At 46.5% G+C, this 17,920-nt stretch overlaps 2 non-coding genes across 2 annotated transcripts; both read left to right on the forward strand.

Annotated features, from left to right (window-relative positions):
• The first annotated feature begins 14,405 nt into the window (after positions 1 to 14,405).
• Positions 14,406 to 14,477, forward strand: Trnai-aau (transfer RNA isoleucine (anticodon AAU)). The gene has a single exon. It is a non-coding gene; the product is annotated as a tRNA-Ile (tRNA).
• A 2,969-nt stretch (positions 14,478 to 17,446) lies between these two features.
• On the forward strand, positions 17,447 to 17,518 carry Trnai-aau (transfer RNA isoleucine (anticodon AAU)). Its single transcript has one exon. It is a non-coding gene; the product is annotated as a tRNA-Ile (tRNA).
• The last annotated feature ends 402 nt before the right edge of the window (positions 17,519 to 17,920 follow it).

Below are 17,920 nucleotides of genomic sequence, written 5' to 3' on the forward strand. Positions count from 1 at the left end.
AACTCGTTCGGCTTTTGAGTCACATAAAGTATGTGCGTTAATTTTGACGCCACTAGCTCTGCTTGTTGTCATGCAATTTCTTTGCCTCTCAGAAATGATTATGACATAAAAGTTAAGTACGTGACGAGTGTGACGTTAGGAAAACATTAGGCAGCATGGAGAGATGCTGTATGGGACCACCCAACCCAAACGAGTACTGTGTGACGTGCTACCCGGCAAGTATTCACCGAGGTAGCCGGCTATATCAGTCGGTAGAGCGTCAGACACTTAATCCCTGGGTCGTGGGTTCGAGCCAGACGCTGGGCGAAACGGAATTTTGTTCCGCTGCAGGTGTAAATTACCGTTTTTCTGATTAACGAGATTTAATGGAAATAGCTACTTTAAACTTTGCCTACGTCTCTGTCAGTCGCAAGGAAACTGTATTTGAAGGTGAAGGTGATTTTGTAGACATGTGTAAAAGACATGTTCTGAAATGCAAGTGTTGTGGTTTGGAGAGCACATCGGTTACGTGTCAGATGTGTAGCCAAGCAGTAATTTGTCGCCATAGCTGCAAATATTAGCCGATAATATGAATTGTTGTCAGCTTAAGTCTGATGATGCAGACGACCGTAAGGACGAAGTACCCAAGAGTACCGCTAGGCTGCGCCTCTTTAGCTCAGTGGTAGAGCACTGGTCTAATAAAGCAGGGGTCGTAAGTTCCATCCTCACAGGAGAAAGATGAATTTTGGAAATCAGTTGCGCGTCGTGGCCGTATAGCAAACAGTACCTGTGATGACGAACAATTAGCGACAGGCGTTTTTTTAAGATTTACTCTCAGATGTGATTAAGGCGAATGGCGCAGATAAAGCATTTGCCAAAGCGGTACAGCATAAGGTGGGACGAGGCAGTCTGAATTACATTTTATAGATGTATTTCTCACATATCTCAGAGCCTCTCGCGATCTTCGTCGTCGCCGTCGTCGTCGCCGCCGCCGCTTCTGCAGAAGTAGAAAATGGCCATCGTAGCAAATGCGGCGAGGGACGCCCTGCCTTCGATTCCGAATGCACAAAGTGTGTGGTCTTGTTTCTCAGTCTATATTTGGTCGGTCACGTCAGAGGTTGAATGTAACGAATGGGTGGGAAAGAGCAAGGGGCAGCGGCTGTGTAGAACGAAAACACAAATCCTCAGGGGTGTGACCGTTTCGAGATGAGTCGTATACATGTAAATGTTGGTCGTCAGTGACCGTGTGGCCTAATGGATAAGGCGTCGGACTTCGGGTTTGAAGATTACAGGTTCGAATGCTGTCACGCTTGTGTTTTTCCAGTTCTGAAAAAGAAACATACCGTTTTAATGTAGCAATTGAGCAGTACGAAACCGTCTGAATGTTGCTGTTGACCATTTTTTGCTTGGAGATGCTCTTGAGCTTGAAACACACACAGCAAGACCGGTGTTAACTAGCGAAATGGTCGGCAGAGTGCCGACACCGCGAGTTTTGACTGGCACTTGCACATCTAAAACAACGTCGGAAAGTAACTCGTTCGGCTTTTGAGTCACATAAAGTATGTGTGTTAATTTTGACGCCACTAGCTCTGCTTGTTGTCATGCAATTTCTTTGCCTCTCAGAAATGATTATGACATAAAAGTGAAGTACGTGACGAGTGTGACGTTAGGAAAACATTAGGCAGCATGGAGAGATGCTGTATGGGACCACCCAACCCAAACGAGTACTGTGTGACGTGCTACCCGGCAAGTATTCACCGAGGTAGCCGGCTACCTCAGTCGGTAGAGCGTCAGACACTTAATCCCAGGGTCGTTGGTTCGAGCCAGACGCTGGGCGAAACGCAATTTTGTTCCGCTGCAGGTGTAAATTACTGTTTTTCTGATTAACGAGATTTAATGGAAATAGCAACTTTAAACTTTGCCTACGTCTCTGTCAGTCGCAAGGAAACTGTATTTGAAGGTGAAGGTGATTTTGTAGACATGTGTAAAAGACATGTTCTGAAATGCAAGTGTTGTGGTTTGGAGAGCACATCGGTTACGTGTCAGATGTGTAGCCAAGCAGTAATTTGTCGCCATAGCTGCAAATATTAGCCGATAATATGAATTGTTGTCAGCTAAAGTCTGATGATGCAGACGACCGTAAGGACGAAGTACCCAAGAGTACCGCTAGGCCGCGCCTCTTTAGCTCAGTGGTAGAGCACTGGTCTAATAAACCAGGGGTCGTAAGTTCCATCCTCACAGGAGAAAGATGAATTTTGGAAATCAGTTGCGCGTCGTGGCCGTATAGCAAACAGTACCTGTGATGACGAACAATTAGCGACAGGCGTTTTTTTAAGATTTACTCTCAGATGTGATTAAGGCGAATGGCGCAGATAAAGCATTTGCCAAAGCGGTACAGCATAAGGTGGGACGAGGCAGTCTGAATTACATTTTATAGATGTATTTCTCACATATCTCAGAGCCTCTCGCGATCTTCGTCGTCGTCGTCGTCGTCGTCGTCGTCGTCGTCGTCGTCGTCGTCGTCGTCGCCGCCGCCGCTTCTGCAGAAGTAGAAAATGGCCATCGTAGCAAATGCGGCGAGGGACGCCCTGCCTTCGATTCCGAATGCACAAAGTGTGTGGTCTTGTTTCTCAGTCTATATTTGGTCGGTCACGTCAGAGGTTGAATGTAACGAATGGGTGGGAAAGAGCAAGGGGCAGCGGCTGTGTAGAACGAAAACACAAATCCTCAGGGGTGTGAGCGTTTCGAGATGAGTCGTATACATGTAAATGTTGGTCGTCAGTGACCGTGTGGCCTATTGGATAAGGCGTCGGACTTCGGGTTTGAAGATTACAGGTTCGAATGCTGTCACGCTTGTGTTTTTCCAGTTCTGAAAAAGAAACATACCGTTTTAATGTAGCAATTGAGCAGTACGAAACCGTCTGAATGTTGCTGTTGACCATTTTTTGCTTGGAGATGCTCTTGAGCTTGAAACACACACAGCAAGACCGGTGTTAACTGGCGAAATGGTCGGCAGAGTGCCGACACCGCGAGTTTTGACTGGCACTTGCACATCTAAAACAACGTCGGAAAGTAACTCGTTCGGCTTTTGAGTCACATAAAGTATGTGTGTTAATTTTGACGCCACTAGCTCTGCTTGTTGTCATGCAATTTCTTTGCCTCTCAGAAATGATTATGACATAAAAGTGAAGTACGTGACGAGTGTGACGTTAGGAAAACATTAGGCAGCATGGAGAGATGCTGTATGGGACCACCCAACCCAAACGAGTACTGTGTGACGTGCTACCCGGCAAGTATTCACCGAGGTAGCCGGCTACCTCAGTCGGTAGAGCGTCAGACACTTAATCCCAGGGTCGTGGGTTCGAGCCAGACGCTGGGCGAAACGCAATTTTGTTCCGCTGCAGGTGTAAATTACTGTTTTTCTGATTAACGAGATTTAATGGAAATAGCAACTTTAAACTTTGCCTACGTCTCTGTCAGTCGCAAGGAAACTGTATTTGAAGGTGAAGGTGATTTTGTAGACATGTGTAAAAGACATGTTCTGAAATGCAAGTGTTGTGGTTTGGAGAGCACATCGGTTACGTGTCAGATGTGTAGCCAAGCAGTAATTTGTCGCCATAGCTGCAAATATTAGCCGATAATATGAATTGTTGTCAGCTAAAGTCTGATGATGCAGACGACCGTAAAGACGAAGTACCCAAGAGTACCGCTAGGCCGCGCCTCTTTAGCTCAGTGGTAGAGCACGGGTCTAATAAACCAGGGGTCGTAAGTTCCATCCTCACAGGAGAAAGATGAATTTTGGAAATCAGTTGCGCGTCGTGGCCGTATAGCAAACAGTACCTGTGATGACGAACAATTAGCGACAGGCGTTTTTTTAAGATTTACTCTCAGATGTGATTAAGGCGAATGGCGCAGATAAAGCATTTGCCAAAGCGGTACAGCATAAGGTGGGACGAGGCAGTCTGAATTACATTTTATAGATGTATTTCTCACATATCTCAGAGCCTCTCGCGATCTTCGTCGTCGTCGTCGTCGTCGTCGTCGTCGTCGTCGTCGTCGCCGCCGCCGCCGCTTCTGCAGAAGTAGCAAATGGCCATCGTAGCAAATGCGGCAAGGGACGCCCTGCCTTCGATTCCGAATGCACAAAGTGTGTGGTCTTGTTTCTCAGTCTATATTTGGTCGGTCACGTCAGAGGTTGAATGTAACGAATGGGTGGGAAAGAGCAAGGGGCAGCGGCTGTGTAGAACGAAAACACAAATCCTCAGGGGTGTGAGCGTTTCGAGATGAGTCGTATACATGTAAATGTTGGTCGTCAGTGACCGTGTGGCCTAATGGATAAGGCGTCGGACTTCGGAACTGAAGATTACAGTTTCGAATGCTGTCACGCTTGTGCTTTTCCAGTTCTGAAAAAGAAACATAACGTTTTAATGTAGCAATTGAGCAGTACGAAACCGTCTGAATGTTGCTGTTGACCATTTTTTGCTTGGAGATGCTCTTGAGCTTGAAACACACACAGCAAGACCGGTGTTAACTAGCGAAATGGTCGGCAGAGTGCCGACACCGCGAGTTTTGACTGGCACTTGCACATCTAAAACAACGTCGGAAAGTAACTCGTTCGGCTTTTGAGTCACATAAAGTATGTGTGTTAATTTTGACGCCACTAGCTCTGCTTGTTGTCATGCAATTTCTTTGCCTCTCAGAAATGATTATGACATAAAAGTGAAGTACGTGACGAGTGTGACGTTAGGAAAACATTAGGCAGCATGGAGAGATGCTGTATGGGACCACCCAACCCAAACGAGTACTGTGTGACGTGCTACCCGGCAAGTATTCACCGAGGTAGCCGGCTACCTCAGTCGGTAGAGCGTCAGACACTTAATCCCAGGGTCGTTGGTTCGAGCCAGACGCTGGGCGAAACGCAATTTTGTTCCGCTGCAGGTGTAAATTACTGTTTTTCTGATTAACGAGATTTAATGGAAATAGCAACTTTAAACTTTGCCTACGTCTCTGTCAGTCGCAAGGAAACTGTATTTGAAGGTGAAGGTGATTTTGTAGACATGTGTAAAAGACATGTTCTGAAATGCAAGTGTTGTGGTTTGGAGAGCACATCGGTTACGTGTCAGATGTGTAGCCAAGCAGTAATTTGTCGCCATAGCTGCAAATATTAGCCGATAATATGAATTGTTGTCAGCTAAAGTCTGATGATGCAGACGACCGTAAGGACGAAGTACCCAAGAGTACCGCTAGGCCGCGCCTCTTTAGCTCAGTGGTAGAGCACTGGTCTAATAAACCAGGGGTCGTAAGTTCCATCCTCACAGGAGAAAGATGAATTTTGGAAATCAGTTGCGCGTCGTGGCCGTATAGCAAACAGTACCTGTGATGACGAACAATTAGCGACAGGCGTTTTTTTAAGATTTACTCTCAGCTGTGATTAAGGCGAATGGCGCAGATAAAGCATTTGCCAAAGCGGTACAGCATAAGGTGGGACGAGGCAGTCTGAATTACATTTTATAGATGTATTTCTCACATATCTCAGAGCCTCTCGCGATCTTCGTCGTCGTCGTCGTCGTCGTCGTCGTCGTCGCCGCCGCCGCCGCTTCTGCAGAAGTAGAAAATGGCCATCGTAGCAAATGCGGCGAGGGACGCCCTGCCTTCGATTCCGAATGCACAAAGTGTGTGGTCTTGTTTCTCAGTCTATATTTGGTCGGTCACGTCAGAGGTTGAATGTAACGAATGGGTGGGAAAGAGCAAGGGGCAGCGGCTGTGTAGAACGAAAACACAAATCCTCAGGGGTGTGAGCGTTTCGAGATGAGTCGTATACATGTAAATGTTGGTCGTCAGTGACCGTGTGGCCTATTGGATAAGGCGTCGGACTTCGGGTTTGAAGATTACAGGTTCGAATGCTGTCACGCTTGTGTTTTTCCAGTTCTGAAAAAGAAACATACCGTTTTAATGTAGCAATTGAGCAGTACGAAACCGTCTGAATGTTGCTGTTGACCATTTTTTGCTTGGAGATGCTCTTGAGCTTGAAACACACACAGCAAGACCGGTGTTAACTAGCGAAATGGTCGGCAGAGTGCCGACACCGCGAGTTTTGACTGGCACTTGCACATCTAAAACAACGTCGGAAAGTAACTCGTTCGGCTTTTGAGTCACATAAAGTATGTGTGTTAATTTTGACGCCACTAGCTCTGCTTGTTGTCATGCAATTTCTTTGCCTCTCAGAAATGATTATGACATAAAAGTGAAGTACGTGACGAGTGTGACGTTAGGAAAACATTAGGCAGCATGGAGAGATGCTGTATGGGACCACCCAACCCAAACGAGTACTGTGTGACGTGCTACCCGGCAAGTATTCACCGAGGTAGCCGGCTACCTCAGTCGGTAGAGCGTCAGACACTTAATCCCAGGGTCGTGGGTTCGAGCCAGACGCTGGGCGAAACGCAATTTTGTTCCGCTGCAGGTGTAAATTACTGTTTTTCTGATTAACGAGATTTAATGGAAATAGCAACTTTAAACTTTGCCTACGTCTCTGTCAGTCGCAAGGAAACTGTATTTGAAGGTGAAGGTGATTTTGTAGACATGTGTAAAAGACATGTTCTGAAATGCAAGTGTTGTGGTTTGGAGAGCACATCGGTTACGTGTCAGATGTGTAGCCAAGCAGTAATTTGTCGCCATAGCTGCAAATATTAGCCGATAATATGAATTGTTGTCAGCTAAAGTCTGATGATGCAGACGACCGTAAAGACGAAGTACCCAAGAGTACCGCTAGGCCGCGCCTCTTTAGCTCAGTGGTAGAGCACGGGTCTAATAAACCAGGGGTCGTAAGTTCCATCCTCACAGGAGAAAGATGAATTTTGGAAATCAGTTGCGCGTCGTGGCCGTATAGCAAACAGTACCTGTGATGACGAACAATTAGCGACAGGCGTTTTTTTAAGATTTACTCTCAGATGTGATTAAGGCGAATGGCGCAGATAAAGCATTTGCCAAAGCGGTACAGCATAAGGTGGGACGAGGCAGTCTGAATTACATTTTATAGATGTATTTCTCACATATCTCAGAGCCTCTCGCGATCTTCGTCGTCGTCGTCGTCGTCGTCGTCGTCGTCGTCGTCGTCGTCGTCGTCGCCGCCGCTTCTGCAGAAGTAGCAAATGGCCATCGTAGCAAATGCGGCAAGGGACGCCCTGCCTTCGATTCCGAATGCACAAAGTGTGTGGTCTTGTTTCTCAGTCTATATTTGGTCGGTCACGTCAGAGGTTGAATGTAACGAATGGGTGGGAAAGAGCAAGGGGCAGCGGCTGTGTAGAACGAAAACACAAATCCTCAGGGGTGTGAGCGTTTCGAGATGAGTCGTATACATGTAAATGTTGGTCGTCAGTGACCGTGTGGCCTAATGGATAAGGCGTCGGACTTCGGAACTGAAGATTACAGTTTCGAATGCTGTCACGCTTGTGCTTTTCCAGTTCTGAAAAAGAAACATAACGTTTTAATGTAGCAATTGAGCAGTACGAAACCGTCTGAATGTTGCTGTTGACCATTTTTTGCTTGGAGATGCTCTTGAGCTTGAAACACACACAGCAAGACCGGTGTTAACTAGCGAAATGGTCGGCAGAGTGCCGACACCGCGAGTTTTGACTGGCACTTGCACATCTAAAACAACGTCGGAAAGTAACTCGTTCGGCTTTTGAGTCACATAAAGTATGTGTGTTAATTTTGACGCCACTAGCTCTGCTTGTTGTCATGCAATTTCTTTGCCTCTCAGAAATGATTATGACATAAAAGTGAAGTACGTGACGAGTGTGACGTTAGGAAAACATTAGGCAGCATGGAGAGATGCTGTATGGGACCACCCAACCCAAACGAGTACTGTGTGACGTGCTACCCGGCAAGTATTCACCGAGGTAGCCGGCTATCTCAGTCGGTAGAGCGTCAGACACTTAATCCCAGGGTTGTGGGTTCGAGCCAGACGCTGGGCGAAACGGAATTTTGTTCCGCTGCAGGTGTAAATTACCGTTTTTCTTATTAACGAGATTTAATGGAAATAGCAACTTTAAACTTTGCCTACGTCTCTGTCAGTCGCAAGGAAACTGTATTTGAAGGTGAAGGTGATTTTGTAGACATGTGTAAAAGACATGTTCTGAAATGCAAGTGTTGTGGTTTGGAGAGCACATCGGTTACGTGTCAGATGTGTAGCCAAGCAGTAATTTGTCGCCATAGCTGCAAATATTAGCCGATAATATGAATTGTTGTCAGCTAAAGTCTGATGATGCAGACGACCGTAAAGACGAAGTACCCAAGAGTACCGCTAGGCCGCGCCTCTTTAGCTCAGTGGTAGAGCACGGGTCTAATAAACCAGGGGTCGTAAGTTCCATCCTCACAGGAGAAAGATGAATTTTGGAAATCAGTTGCGCGTCGTGGCCGTATAGCAAACAGTACCTGTGATGACGAACAATTAGCGACAGGCGTTTTTTTAAGATTTACTCTCAGATGTGATTAAGGCGAATGGCGCAGATAAAGCATTTGCCAAAGCGGTACAGCATAAGGTGGGACGAGGCAGTCTGAATTACATTTTATAGATGTATTTCTCACATATCTCAGAGCCTCTCGCGATCTTCGTCGTCGTCGTCGTCGTCGTCGTCGTCGTCGTCGTCGTCGCCGCCGCCGCTTCTGCAGAAGTAGCAAATGGCCATCGTAGCAAATGCGGCAAGGGACGCCCTGCCTTCGATTCCGAATGCACAAAGTGTGTGGTCTTGTTTCTCAGTCTATATTTGGTCGGTCACGTCAGAGGTTGAATGTAACGAATGGGTGGGAAAGAGCAAGGGGCAGCGGCTGTGTAGAACGAAAACACAAATCCTCAGGGGTGTGAGCGTTTCGAGATGAGTCGTATACATGTAAATGTTGGTCGTCAGTGACCGTGTGGCCTAATGGATAAGGCGTCGGACTTCGGATCTGAAGATTACAGTTTCGAATGCTGTCACGCTTGTGCTTTTCCAGTTCTGAAAAAGAAACATAACGTTTTAATGTAGCAATTGAGCAGTACGAAACCGTCTGAATGTTGCTGTTGACCATTTTTTGCTTGGAGATGCTCTTGAGCTTGAAACACACACAGCAAGACCGGTGTTAACTAGCGAAATGGTCGGCAGAGTGCCGACACCGCGAGTTTTGACTGGCACTTGCACATCTAAAACAACGTCGGAAAGTAACTCGTTCGGCTTTTGAGTCACATAAAGTATGTGTGTTAATTTTGACGCCACTAGCTCTGCTTGTTGTCATGCAATTTCTTTGCCTCTCAGAAATGATTATGACATAAAAGTGAAGTACGTGACGAGTGTGACGTTAGGAAAACATTAGGCAGCATGGAGAGATGCTGTATGGGACCACCCAACCCAAACGAGTACTGTGTGACGTGCTACCCTTCAAGTATTCACCGAGGTAGCCGGCTATCTCAGTCGGTAGAGCGTCAGACACTTAATCTCAGGGTTGTGGGTTCGAGCCAGACGCTGGGCGAAACGGAATTTTGTTCCGCTGCAGGTGTAAATTACCGTTTTTCTTATTAACGAGATTTAATGGAAATAGCAACTTTAAACTTTGCCTACGTCTCTGTCAGTCGCAAGGAAACTGTATTTGAAGGTGAAGGTGATTTTGTAGACATGTGTAAAAGACATGTTCTGAAATGCAAGTGTTGTGGTTTGGAGAGCACATCGGTTACGTGTCAGATGTGTAGCCAAGCAGTAATTTGTCGCCATAGCTGCAAATATTAGCCGATAATATGAATTGTTGTCAGCTAAAGTCTGATGATGCAGACGACCGTAAGGACGAAGTACCCAAGAGTACCGCTAGGCCGCGCCTCTTTAGCTCAGTGGTAGAGCACTGGTCTAATAAACCAGGGGTCGTAAGTTCCATCCTCACAGGAGAAAGATGAATTTTGGAAATCAGTTGCGCGTCGTGGCCGTATAGCAAACAGTACCTGTGATGACGAACAATTAGCGACAGGCGTTTTTTTAAGATTTACTCTCAGATGTGATTAAGGCGAATGGCGCAGATAAAGCATTTGCCAAAGCGGTACAGCATAAGGTGGGACGAGGCAGTCTGAATTACATTTTATAGATGTATTTCTCACATATCTCAGAGCCTCTCGCGATCTTCGTCGTCGTCGTCGTCGTCGTCGTCGTCGTCGTCGTCGCCGCCGCCGCCGCCGCTTCTGCAGAAGTAGAAAATGGCCATCGTAGCAAATGCGGCGAGGGACGCCCTGCCTTCGATTCCGAATGCACAAAGTGTGTGGTCTTGTTTCTCAGTCTATATTTGGTCGGTCACGTCAGAGGTTGAATGTAACGAATGGGTGGGAAAGAGCAAGGGGCAGCGGCTGTGTAGAACGAAAACACAAATCCTCAGGGGTGTGAGCGTTTCGAGATGAGTCGTATACATGTAAATGTTGGTCGTTAGTGACCGTGTGGCCTAATGGATAAGGCGTCGGACTTCGGCTCTGAAGATTACAGGTTCGAATGCTGTCACGCTTGTGTTTTTCCAGTTCTGAAAAAGAAACATACCGTTTTAATGTAGCAATTGAGCAGTACGAAACCGTCTGAATGTTGCTGTTGACCATTTTTTGCTTGGAGATGCTCTTGAGCTTGAAACACACACAGCAAGACCGGTGTTAACTAGCGAAATGGTCGGCAGAGTGCCGACACCGCGAGTTTTGACTGGCACTTTCACATCTAAAACAACGTCGGAAAGTAACTCGTTCGGCTTTTGAGTCACATAAAGTATGTGTGTTAATTTTGACGCCACTAGCTCTGCTTGTTGTCATGCAATTTCTTTGCCTCTCAGAAATGATTATGACATAAAAGTGAAGTACGTGACGAGTGTGACGATAGGAAAACATTAGGCAGCATGGAGAGATGCTGTATGGGACCACCCAACCCAAACGAGTACTGTGTGACGTGCTACCCGGCAAGTATTCACCGAGGTAGCCGGCTACCTCAGTCGGTAGAGCGTCAGACACTTAATCCCAGGGTCGTGGGTTCGAGCCAGACGCTGGGCGAAACGCAATTTTGTTCCGCTGCAGGTGTAAATTACTGTTTTTCTGATTAACGAGATTTAATGGAAATAGCAACTTTAAACTTTGCCTACGTCTCTGTCAGTCGCAAGGAAACTGTATTTGAAGGTGAAGGTTATTTTGTAGACATGTGTAAAAGACATGTTCTGAAATGCAAGTGTTGTGGTTTGGAGAGCACATCGGTTACGTGTCAGATGTGTAGCCAAGCAGTAATTTGTCGCCATAGCTGCAAATATTAGCCGATAATATGAATTGTTGTCAGCTAAAGTCTGATGATGCAGACGACCGCAAAGACGAAGTACCCAAGAGTACCGCTAGGCCGCGCCTCTTTAGCTCAGTGGTAAAGCACGGGTCTAATAAACCAGGGGTCGTAAGTTCCATCCTCACAGGAGAAAGATGAATTTTGGAAATCAGTTGCGCGTCGTGGCCGTATAGCAAACAGTACCTGTGATGACGAACAATTAGCGACAGGCGTTTTTTTAAGATTTACTCTCAGATGTGATTAAGGCGAATGGCGCAGATAAAGCATTTGCCAAAGCGGTACAGCATAAGGTGGGACGAGGCAGTCTGAATTACATTTTATAGATGTATTTCTCACATATCTCAGAGCCTCTCGCGATCTTCGTCGTCGTCGTCGTCGTCGTCGTCGCCGCCGCCGCTTCTGCAGAAGTAGCAAATGGCCATCGTAGCAAATGCGGCAAGGGACGCCCTGCCTTCGATTCCGAATGCACAAAGTGTGTGGTCTTGTTTCTCAGTCTATATTTGGTCGGTCACGTCAGAGGTTGAATGTAACGAATGGGTGGGAAAGAGCAAGGGGCAGCGGCTGTGTAGAACGAAAACACAAATCCTCAGGGGTGTGAGCGTTTCGAGATGAGTCGTATACATGTAAATGTTGGTCGTCAGTGACCGTGTGGCCTAATGGATGAGGCGTCGGACTTCGGATCTGAAGATTACAGTTTCGAATGCTGTCAAGCTTGTGCTTTTCCAGTTCTGAAAAAGAAACATAACGTTTTAATGTAGCAATTGAGCAGTACGAAACCGTCTGAATGTTGCTGTTGACCATTTTTTGCTTGGAGATGCTCTTGAGCTTGAAACACACACAGCAAGACCGGTGTTAACTAGCGAAATGGTCGGCAGAGTGCCGACACCGCGAGTTTTGACTGGCACTTGCACATCTAAAACAACGTCGGAAAGTAACTCGTTCGGCTTTTGAGTCACATAAAGTATGTGTGTTAATTTTGACGCCACTAGCTCTGCTTGTTGTCATGCAATTTCTTTGCCTCTCAGAAATGATTATGACATAAAAGTGAAGTACGTGACGAGTGTGACGTTAGGAAAACATTAGGCAGCATGGAGAGATGCTGTATGGGACCACCCAACCCAAACGAGTACTGTGTGACGTGCTACCCGGCAAGTATTCACCGAGGTAGCCGGCTACCTCAGTCGGTAGAGCGTCAGACACTTAATCCCAGGGTTGTGGGTTCGAGCCAGACACTGGGCGAAACGGAATTTTGTTCCGCTGCAGGTGTAAATTACCGTTTTTCTTATTAACGAGATTTAATGGAAATAGCAACTTTAAACTTTGCCTACGTCTCTGTCAGTCGCAAGGAAACTGTATTTGAAGGTGAAGGTGATTTTGTAGACATGTGTAAAAGACATGTTCTGAAATGCAAGTGTTGTGGTTTGGAGAGCACATCGGTTACGTGTCAGATGTGTAGCCAAGCAGTAATTTGTCGCCATAGCTGCAAATATTAGCCGGTAATATGAAGTGTTGTCAGCTAAAGTCTGATGATGCAGACGACCGTAAAGACGAAGTACCCAAGAGTACCGCTAGGCCGCGCCTCTTTAGCTCAGTGGTAGAGCACTGGTCTAATAAACCAGGGGTCGTAAGTTCCATCCTCACAGGAGAATGATGAATTTTGGAAATCAGTTGCGCGTCGTGGCCGTATAGCAAACAGTACCTGTGATGACGAACAATTAGCGACAGGCGTTTTTTTAAGATTTACTCTCAGATGTGATTAAGGCGAATGGCGCAGATAAAGCATTTGCCAAAGCGGTACAGCATAATGTGGGACGAGGCAGTCTGAATTACATTTTATAGATGTATTTCTCACATATCTCAGAGCCTCTCGCGATCTTCGTCGTCGTCGTCGTCGTCGTCGTCGTCGTCGTCGTCGTCGTCGCCGCCGCTTCTGCAGAAGTAGCAAATGGCCATCGTAGCAAATGCGGCGAGGGACGCCCTGTCTTCGATTCCGAATGCACAAAGTGTGTGGTCTTGTTTCTCAGTCTATATTTGGTCGGTCACGTCAGAGGTTGAATGTAACGAATGGGTGGGAAAGAGCAAGGGGCAGCGGCTGTGTAGAACGAAAACACAAATCCTCAGGGGTGTGGGCGTTTCGAGATGAGTCGTATACATGTAAACGTTGGTCGTCAGTGACCGTGTGGCCCAATGGATAAGGCGTCGGACTTCGGCTCTGAAAATTACAGGTTCGAATGCTGTCACGCTTGTGTTTTTCCAGTTCTGAAAAAGAAACATACCGTTTTAATGTAGCAATTGAGCAGTACGAAACCGTCTGAATGTTGCTGTTGACCATTTTTTGCTTGGAGATGCTCTTGAGCTTGAAACACACACAGCAAGACCGGTGTTAACTAGCGAAATGGTCGGCAGAGTGCCGACACCGCGAGTTTTGACTGGCACTTGCACATCTAAAACAACGTCGGAAAGTAACTCGTTCGGCTTTTGAGTCACATAAAGTATGTGTGTTAATTTTGACGCCACTAGCTCTGCTTGTTGTCATGCAATTTCTTTGCCTCTCAGAAATGATTATGACATAAAAGTGAAGTACGTGACGAGTGTGACGTTAGGAAAACATTAGGCAGCATGGAGAGATGCTGTATGGGACCACCCAACCCAAACGAGTACTGTGTGACGTGCTACCCTTCAAGTATTCACCGAGGTAGCCGGCTATCTCAGTCGGTAGAGCGTCAGACACTTAATCCCAGGGTTGTGGGTTCGAGCCAGACGCTGGGCGAAACGGAATTTTGTTCCGCTGCAGGTGTAAATTACCGTTTTTCTTATTAACGAGATTTAATGGAAATAGCAACTTTAAACTTTGCCTACGTCTCTGTCAGTCGCAAGGAAACTGTATTTGAAGGTGAAGGTGATTTTGTAGACATGTGTAAAAGACATGTTCTGAAATGCAAGTGTTGTGGTTTGGAGAGCACATCGGTTACGTGTCAGATGTGTAGCCAAGCAGTAATTTGTCGCCATAGCTGCAAATATTAGCCGATAATATGAATTGTTGTCAGCTAAAGTCTGATGATGCAGACGACCGTAAAGACGAAGTACCCAAGAGTACCGCTAGGTCGCGCCTCTTTAGCTCAGTGGTAGAGCACTGGTCTAATAAACCAGGGGTCGTAAGTTCCATCCTCACAGGAGATAGATGAATTTTGGAAATCAGTTGCGCGTCGTGGCCGTATAGCAAACAGTACCTGTGATGACGAACAATTAGCGACAGGCGTTTTTTTAAGAATTACTCTCAGATGCGATTAAGGCGAATGGCGCAGATAAAGCATTTGCCAAAGCGGTACAGCATAAGGTGGGACGAGGCAGTCTGAATTACATTTTGTAGATGTATTTCTCACATATCTCAGAGCCTCTCGCGATATTCGTCGTCGTCGTCGTCGTCGCCGCCGCCGCCGCTTCTGCAGAAGTAGCAAATGGCCATCGTAGCAAATGCGGCGAGGGACGCCCTGCCTTCGATTCCGAATGCACAAAGTGTGTGGTCTAGTTTCTCAGTCTATATTTGGTCGGTCACGTCAGAGGTTGAATGTAACGAATGGGTGGGAAAGAGCAAGGGGCAGCGGCTGTGTAGAACGAAAACACAAATCCTCAGGGGTGTGAGCGTTTCGAGATGAGTCGTATACATGTAAATATTGGTCGTCAGTGACCGTGTGGCCTAATGGATGAGGCGTCGGACTTCGGATCTGAAGATTACAGTTTCGAATGCTGTCACGCTTGTGCTTTTCCAGTTCTGAAAAAGAAACATAACGTTTTAATGTAGCAATTGAGCAGTACGAAACCGTCTGAATGTTGCTGTTGACCATTTTTTGCTTGGAGATGCTCTTGAGCTTGAAACACACACAGCAAGACCGGTGTTAACTAGCGAAATGGTCGGCAGAGTGCCGACACCGCGAGTTTTGACTGGCACTTGCACATCTAAAACAACGTCGGAAAGTAACTCGTTCGGCTTTTGAGTCACATAAAGTATGTGTGTTAATTTTGACGCCACTAGCTCTGCTTGTTGTCATGCAATTTCTTTGCCTCTCAGAAATGATTATGACATAAAAGTGAAGTACGTGACGAGTGTGACGTTAGGAAAACATTAGGCAGCATGGAGAGATGCTGTATGGGACCACCCAACCCAAACGAGTACTGTGTGACGTGCTACCCGGCAAGTATTCACCGAGGTAGCCGGCTACCTCAGTCGGTAGAGCGTCAGACACTTAATCCCAGGGTTGTGGGTTCGAGCCAGACACTGGGCGAAACGGAATTTTGTTCCGCTGCAGGTGTAAATTACCGTTTTTCTTATTAACGAGATTTAATGGAAATAGCAACTTTAAACTTTGCCTACGTCTCTGTCAGTCGCAAGGAAACTGTATTTGAAGGTGAAGGTGATTTTGTAGACATGTGTAAAAGACATGTTCTGAAATGCAAGTGTTGTGGTTTGGAGAGCACATCGGTTACGTGTCAGATGTGTAGCCAAGCAGTAATTTGTCGCCATAGCTGCAAATATTAGCCGGTAATATGAAGTGTTGTCAGCTAAAGTCTGATGATGCAGACGACCGTAAAGACGAAGTACCCAAGAGTACCGCTAGGCCGCGCCTCTTTAGCTCAGTGGTAGAGCACTGGTCTAATAAACCAGGGGTCGTAAGTTCCATCCTCACAGGAGAAAGATGAATTTTGGAAATCAGTTGCGCGTCGTGGCCGTATAGCAAACAGTACCTGTGATGACGAACAATTAGCGACAGGCGTTTTTTTAAGATTTACTCTCAGATGTGATTAAGGCGAATGGCGCAGATAAAGCATTTGCCAAAGCGGTACAGCATAAGGTGGGACGAGGCAGTCTGAATTACATTTTATAGATGTATTTCTCACATATCTCAGAGCCTCTCGCGATCTTCGTCGTCGTCGTCGTCGTCGTCGTCGTCGTCGTCGTCGCCGCCGCCGCTTCTGCAGAAGTAGCAAATGGCCATCGTAGCAAATGCGGCGAGGGACGCCCTGTCTTCGATTCCGAATGCACAAAGTGTGTGGTCTTGTTTCTCAGTCTATATTTGGTCGGTCACGTCAGAGGTTGAATGTAACGAATGGGTGGGAAAGAGCAAGGGGCAGCGGCTGTGTAGAACGAAAACACAAATCCTCAGGGGTGTGGGCGTTTCGAGATGAGTCGTATACATGTAAACGTTGGTCGTCAGTGACCGTGTGGCCCAATGGATAAGGCGTCGGACTTCGGCTCTGAAAATTACAGGTTCGAATGCTGTCACGCTTGTGTTTTTCCAGTTCTGAAAAAGAAACATACCGTTTTAATGTAGCAATTGAGCAGTACGAAACCGTCTGAATGTTGCTGTTGACCATTTTTTGCTTGGAGATGCTCTTGAGCTTGAAACACACACAGCAAGACCGGTGTTAACTAGCGAAATGGTCGGCAGAGTGCCGACACCGCGAGTTTTGACTGGCACTTGCACATCTAAAACAACGTCGGAAAGTAACTCGTTCGGCTTTTGAGTCACATAAAGTATGTGTGTTAATTTTGACGCCACTAGCTCTGCTTGTTGTCATGCAATTTCTTTGCCTCTCAGAAATGATTATGACATAAAAGTGAAGTACGTGACGAGTGTGACGTTAGGAAAACATTAGGCAGCATGGAGAGATGCTGTATGGGACCACCCAACCCAAACGAGTACTGTGTGACGTGCTACCCTTCAAGTATTCACCGAGGTAGCCGGCTATCTCAGTCGGTAGAGCGTCAGACACTTAATCCCAGGGTTGTGGGTTCGAGCCAGACGCTGGGCGAAACGGAATTTTGTTCCGCTGCAGGTGTAAATTACCGTTTTTCTTATTAACGAGATTTAATGGAAATAGCAACTTTAAACTTTGCCTACGTCTCTGTCAGTCGCAAGGAAACTGTATTTGAAGGTGAAGGTGATTTTGTAGACATGTGTAAAAGACATGTTCTGAAATGCAAGTGTTGTGGTTTGGAGAGCACATCGGTTACGTGTCAGATGTGTAGCCAAGCAGTAATTTGTCGCCATAGCTGCAAATATTAGCCGATAATATGAATTGTTGTCAGCTAAAGTCTGATGATGCAGACGACCGTAAAGATGAAGTACCCAAGAGTACCGCTAGGCCGCGCCTCTTTAGCTCAGTGGTAGAGCACTGGTCTAATAAACCAGGGGTCGTAAGTTCCATCCTCACAGGAGATAGATGAATTTTGGAAATCAGTTGCGCGTCGTGGCCGTATAGCAAACAGTACCTGTGATGACGAACAATTAGCGACAGGCGTTTTTTTAAGAATTACTCTCAGATGCGATTAAGGCGAATGGCGCAGATAAAGCATTTGCCAAAGCGGTACAGCATAAGGTGGGACGAGGCAGTCTGAATTACATTTTGTAGATGTATTTCTCACATATCTCAGAGCCTCTCGCGATATTCGTCGTCGTCGTCGTCGTCGTCGCCGCCGCCGCCGCTTCTGCAGAAGTAGCAAATGGCCATCGTAGCAAATGCGGCGAGGGACGCCCTGCCTTCGATTCCGAATGCACAAAGTGTGTGGTCTTGTTTCTCAGTCTATATTTGGTCGGTCACGTCAGAGGTTGAATGTAACGAAT

The sequence above is a fragment of the Schistocerca gregaria genome, unplaced genomic scaffold (assembly GCF_023897955.1).
Source record: "Schistocerca gregaria isolate iqSchGreg1 unplaced genomic scaffold, iqSchGreg1.2 ptg000077l, whole genome shotgun sequence".
Lineage (NCBI taxonomy): Eukaryota > Metazoa > Arthropoda > Insecta > Orthoptera > Acrididae > Schistocerca > Schistocerca gregaria.